Below are 6,086 nucleotides of genomic sequence, written 5' to 3' on the forward strand. Positions count from 1 at the left end.
AAGTCGTCTGGAAGACTTCATGGAAGTCGTCTGGAAGACTTCATGGAAGTCGTCTGGAAGACTTCATGGAAGTCGTCTGGAAGACTTCATGGAAGTCGTCTGGAAGACTTCATGGAAGTCGTCTGGAAGACTTCATGGAAGTCGTCTGGAAGACTTCATGGAAGTCGTCTGGAAGACTTCATGGAAGTCGTCTGGAAGACTTCATGGAAGTCGTCTGGAAGACTTCATGGAAGTCGTCTGGAAGACTTCATGGAAGTCGTCTGGAAGACTTCATGGAAGTCGTCTGGAAGACTTCATGGAAGTCGTCTGGAAGACTTCATGGAAGTCGTCTGGAAGACTTCATGGAAGTCGTCTGGAAGACTTCATGCAAGTCGTCTGGAAGACTTCATGGAAGTCGTCTGGAAGACTTCATGGAAGTCGTCTGGAAGACTTCATGGAAGTCGTCTAGCGCATTATATTTTAGACGACTAACATGTAAGTCATCCCAGAAGTTTTCCAGATCTGAAAAAACTTGCATATCCAAATCCAAATCTGAAAAACCTGCATATCAAAAAACGTTCAAATGCCTTAAAAACGGAGAAAATGAGTGGAAGATTAGATAAATTTACCTTTATAGAACACACAAAAATACATATCTAAAATTGATAGATCTACCTTTAAATGAGTGGAATATGAGAATCATGTGATGAAAAACCCGCAAAAACAAGATAAATTAGTGAGAAAGATATGAGACAGAAACAATAAATTGATATAAAGCTTAGTGTTTATAAGTTCAAAGAGATTAGATAGAGGTTGAAGAGTTTTAGAATGATGAACATTACATTTTTGTTGCAGCCATTTGAGAGGAGGAGAGAGAATGTGTAAATTTTTCTTAATATAGGGAGACAAAAAATCCAATTAAATTAAAATATTTTTGATTCAGACGACTTCCTAGACGACTTACTTGTAAGTCGCCCAGAAGACTTTAATATTTTTAGCGGGAAACTAAAATAGAAGACTTCCCAGACGACTTACAAGTAAGTCGTCTAGTTTAAATTTTAGGCGGGAATATTTGGACGACTTACATGTAAGTGTTCCAGCTAAAATTATTCACCAGACGTCTTTCATGGAAGTCGTCTAGACCCTAAACATAACCTCTAAGCTTAATTAACTAACTAAATACTTCATAAAATCAAATTAAACTTCAAAAGTGTTTACTATACACAAAAATAAACACTTACAGGTAAAAATTTAATTTTTTAAAAAAACATCCAAACTTTCCAAAATCTAACCCTAAGAATACATACAATACTACAACATATGTTGCCAAACCCTAGACCAAAGAATACCATGATTCACTACCTACACTCATCTATGTTGAAAACAATTCAGTTTTGTTATATTTTAATTTATATCACATAAGACTGTTTATAATTACATGATTTTAATTTTTCACTTATCAAAATATTTTTTTAAAAATTTAAAAATTATTTTTAAGATCAGCTACACCAGAAGACTTACTTGGAAGTCGTCTAGAAGACTTCTAGCATATCTGACGACTCAGACGACTTACTGGGGCTATATTCGTAAAAATGGCTTCTGTTTTTTTGTTTGATCACAAGGGGCTGACTGTATTTTCACAAGGCTTTTAGGTTAGTTTTGTATTTGATTCAAGTTTGGGTATAGGTTTGTATTTAAAATCAAGTTGTAAGTCATATTTGGCAAATTCTCCTTAAAGTTTTGAATGATTCAGTCAGTGGCCAGCATTTAGTATTATTCATCATTATTATCATCCATTTAACCTAATATAAAAGTCAAAGAATTTTCAGTATAAATAGAACCTAGTATTCTTATCTAAAGACTACTAAGAAGAAAATAAGTAAACTGAAAGTAGCAGAGAAAAAGAAAAGAGAAAGAAACATAATGGCAAAGAGCATGTGCATCGTTACTCTTCTGATGATTTTTCTATTGATATCCACAGGTAATATCATTTAATAAAAAGGCTCTGTAAAAATATATTGTTATCAAATTCTTTTATCAATACATGATGTAATATATATATATATATATAATGTGCATTTTTAATCAAGGATACCGTATGGAAAAGCTCAATGCGAGGGAGTACCAAGCAACTCAACATCGCCTGACATCTGCCGTTCTTCGGATGTAGATTTTGTTTGCACCACTGTTTGCGCCAGCAAGGGATATATCAGCGGCGAATGTGACAACAATTTTGTTTGTAACTGTTACAATTGCCTCGCTTAAACATACTACCTGTTCTGCTTGTTAACAAACCATCCGTTCGGTCAGTTGAACTTACATGGATCTTTGTGTTTGAATTTATCTATGTGTGTGTCTTTATAAATGGTTTGTTGTATGGTTTGGAATAATCGACTAAATAGCCGTTGATTTGGCTTATTCGTCGACAAGAAGTGTGGACTATATAAGTTGGTTCGAAATGTATAATCATATCTGTTTTAAGTAGTTTTTTTAGTCTTTTATATTTGTAAGAAAGTAAAGCATACCAAACGATAATATATAGAATCACAAAAATCATGTTTAGAAATTATGCAACAAAAAACAAAGAAATTTCTATTATTATTATTAAATAAAAGAAATTTGAAATTTGTTTAGAGAAATAGATGAATACACAAAAACTTGTTCGTCTATAAAAAATATGGACTATAAATATCATAATCTCAAACATTTTTCATGTTCCATTGTTCTGATCTTGGATCTTGCTTTAGCACGTTCATCAAATATCTTAATTATTGGTGAAATGCAACAATATTAAAGGGGTATTTAGATGAGCTTAGAGAATAACAAATGATGACGAAAGTTTGGAAGAATTGTCTTGTGTGGCCTATTGTGTATATCCAGGAAAAAAATAGAATGAGCTTTGTGTTGCAGCTATTACAAAGCAAGTATCAAATAAGAACGTGCATCAGTCTCAAAATTTTGCATTCTTGTTGGTAAACCAAAGAATCAACTTCCATTTAGCAAATTTCAATATTCAACGTCCATGTGAGATTAAAGAATCTGTATACGTTGAAGTACCCAAAGAATTCACATCAAAAAGCAGTTCCATTGGCTTCTCAGGCCATCCTCTCAAGTTCTCATCCCTCACCACATCAAGAAGATTATCCGGAAGCTCCGAAACGCCACTCAAGATCCTCATAACCGCACTCATAGCTGGTCAAATCGATGCAGCTTGATGTGAACACAACACACCAAGCTTCAAAACAAGCTCAAGCTGTCCTCTGTTCTGCTCTTGACGTATACTCTCTTCAACCGCAACAAGAATGTCTTCTCCTTTCTGCCAAAGATCAAGAATCCAATCCACAAGAACTTCTTGTTCTTCCCTGCACGTCGCTCAATCCAAATGCATAGACATCAGTGCTCGTAGTTGCTCTACCAGTTCTTAAAAACTCTGGTGCGATATAACCTAACGTTCCAGCTACTTTAGATGTCTCTGGATCAAAACCCTGATCATATAGCTTCGCTAATCCGAAATCTCCTAGCCTTGCATTCGATTCATGATCGATCAAAACATTAGGCGGTTTGATATCTCGATTAATGATGACTTGCACCCATTCTTGATCCATATAGTAAAGCTAGCAGAAGCAACGTTTTTAATAATCCTGAAACGTTGCTCCCAAGTAAGCCGTTCTTGATTCTCATTGTTACGGTAATATAAATACTTGTCAAGGCTACCATTAGGCATGAAGTCATAAACCAAGTAGAGATCTTCTTTATGTCTACAATACCCCAAAAGCCTGACTAGATTTGGATGTCTAAGCCGACCAATGGTCGATATCTCGGCTAAAAACTCGCTCATCCCTTCTCTTGAATCATGAGAAGTCCGCTTCACAGCGATCTCTGCATCGGAACCCGGAAGAGCGCCTTTATAGACTTGGCCAAAACCTCCTCTTCCGAGAAGTTGTTTGTCCTTGAAACCCTTTGTGGCGTCGAAAAGCTCCTTATAAGCAAACCTATGAGGTCCATACTGAATCTCGCACTCCTCAAGAACCTCTTTGGCTTTCTTGTGCCTCAAGTAAAAGACGAAACCGATCCACGAGGGGATAAACACAGCGATTACGGATACAGTTAAGCAGACCGCTAAAATGGTCTTTGTTCTGTTAGATGATTTCTTTGGATATGGTGGAAGGATCGGTAACATACCAAACTCCAACCTCGGAAACTCGATTTCTCCATTGACAAACCAACCCATCATGTAATGAATTGCACCAACCGAACCAGTCGACGCAGTGAATCCAAGATACATTTCCTCTTCTAGCAGATAAGGAGAGAGGTCCTTCCTCAACGACAAAAGCGGTTTTAGGGCAGAGATGTTAGCAGGGAAGAAAGTAACGCTAAGCTGCTTATCAGGTTGACTATAAACTATAGAAAGCCTCATTACCTGTCTACTAATCAAAGAAAGTTTCCTAAACTTTCCATCTTTATCATCATAGTAACCAGCAGAAGCAGAGACAACAGATCTCATACCATTAATATTAAGCCCAACATGATTATCATCGATATCACCAAACTCTTCATCTTTATGTACATCTAACTCGATAGCTTGTTAGAAGCTTTACCGTTGGTTGTCTCGTTGAATATCCCTAGGTACTGATCAGAGGAAGCTCCTGGTAGGCCTCTTGTGGGAGAGATTGTTGGAACTCGTTTTTGAGGATATGGTTTAAGACCATTTTTCGGTAAGTTTCCGGACGAAGACATTCGTCGGAATAACCGTTGGACACTATAAAGTAGTGTAACCAAATGTCAAAATCAGAGTAGGTTTGAATGAGAAATGAAGTTCCAAAGTGTGACTTACAAAGTTTGTAAAACTTAAATTTGACTAAGTATAAAAACTAGCAAATGCACACATTGGATATTGGGGTTTAAATTTGATTTACATTTGTTAGATAGACTTTGTGTCTAATAACTTATGGTTTAAATCATATTTATGTTATCTTTTATATTTATTTAAATATAAAAATGTAAACCCATAGCAAAATAAATTAGCTTTGATTAGTCAAAGATATTAATATTTTTGCTAGTAAGTTACAGTCAAGGGTTAATGAAAATTTTGTTTTTCATTATGATAATTGATGTGACTTAATGCTCCATAACACCACTTTACGTTTGCTGTGATTTTGAAGAAAGAAAATCACACCTTTATGATATGTATCATAACGTAATCCTCATTCTCTTATTTCTTTGTGAGCCATTTAGAAAAATCACACCAACACATTCATACAATCAAGAAACAATTTTCCCACTCAGAATAGTTATGCTAGTATTTTTTTATTTTGAGTCTGAGAGTACATCATAGAAATAGGTTCGATAGATTCTATGCTTCGGTGATGGTAAACAGAAACAATGCTGCAGTTGTATCCTGGGAATCTGAGCGCTATGAAACCGTCACACTATGGGGCATTTAAAGATTTAAGGAAAAAGATTAACCATCTCGATTCTGCAATTCTTCTTTATTCTTGTATTTCGGTATTGTAATTTTAGTTTATGTTCTTATTATTCTTTACAAATATCAGTTGTCCTATGGTAGTGAAATAAAGTTCTTACACCACTACAAGAAAACATAACCTTAACGAGGGCGGTTTTCCTCGTTATTTCGTCGTAAAAGAGGCTTTACGACGAAATAGCGAGGAAGCGCGTTTGCTCGTTACTCGTCCGTCGTAACACATATTTCCTCGCTAATTCGTCGTAACTTAGCGAGGAATATATTTCGTCGTAAAGACGAAGTAGGGCGATTCGTCGTAAAGACCACGTCAATATTCCACGCAAAGACGTCGCTACAATTCCTCGTAAATACCTCGAAATGAGTTCCTCGTAACCTACACGTAAATACCTTGAAAGAGTTTCCTCGCAAAATACACGTAACAACCACGAAACGATTTCCTCGTAAAATACTCGTAAACTTTTCCTCGTTATTTCCTCGCAAATGTTTCCTCGTAAAATAGTCGTTAATTGTTTCTCGTCATTTCCTCGTAAGGTTTCCACGTAAAGAGGTCGTACATTAGCTACGAATTTACTTCGTTTTTATTATTTTTACAGAATTTAAAAATATAATTAAAAAATAATTAAAA

At 35.6% G+C, this 6,086-nt stretch overlaps 1 pseudogene; it reads right to left on the bottom strand.

Moving 5' to 3' along the window:
* Window positions 1-2,992: 2,992 nt before the first annotated feature.
* Window positions 2,993-6,086, bottom strand: part of LOC106340608 — an 11,313-nt pseudogene continuing 8,219 nt past the window's right edge.

The sequence above is a fragment of the Brassica oleracea genome, chromosome C4, assembly GCF_000695525.1.
Source record: "Brassica oleracea var. oleracea cultivar TO1000 chromosome C4, BOL, whole genome shotgun sequence".
Classification (NCBI taxonomy): domain Eukaryota; kingdom Viridiplantae; phylum Streptophyta; class Magnoliopsida; order Brassicales; family Brassicaceae; genus Brassica; species Brassica oleracea.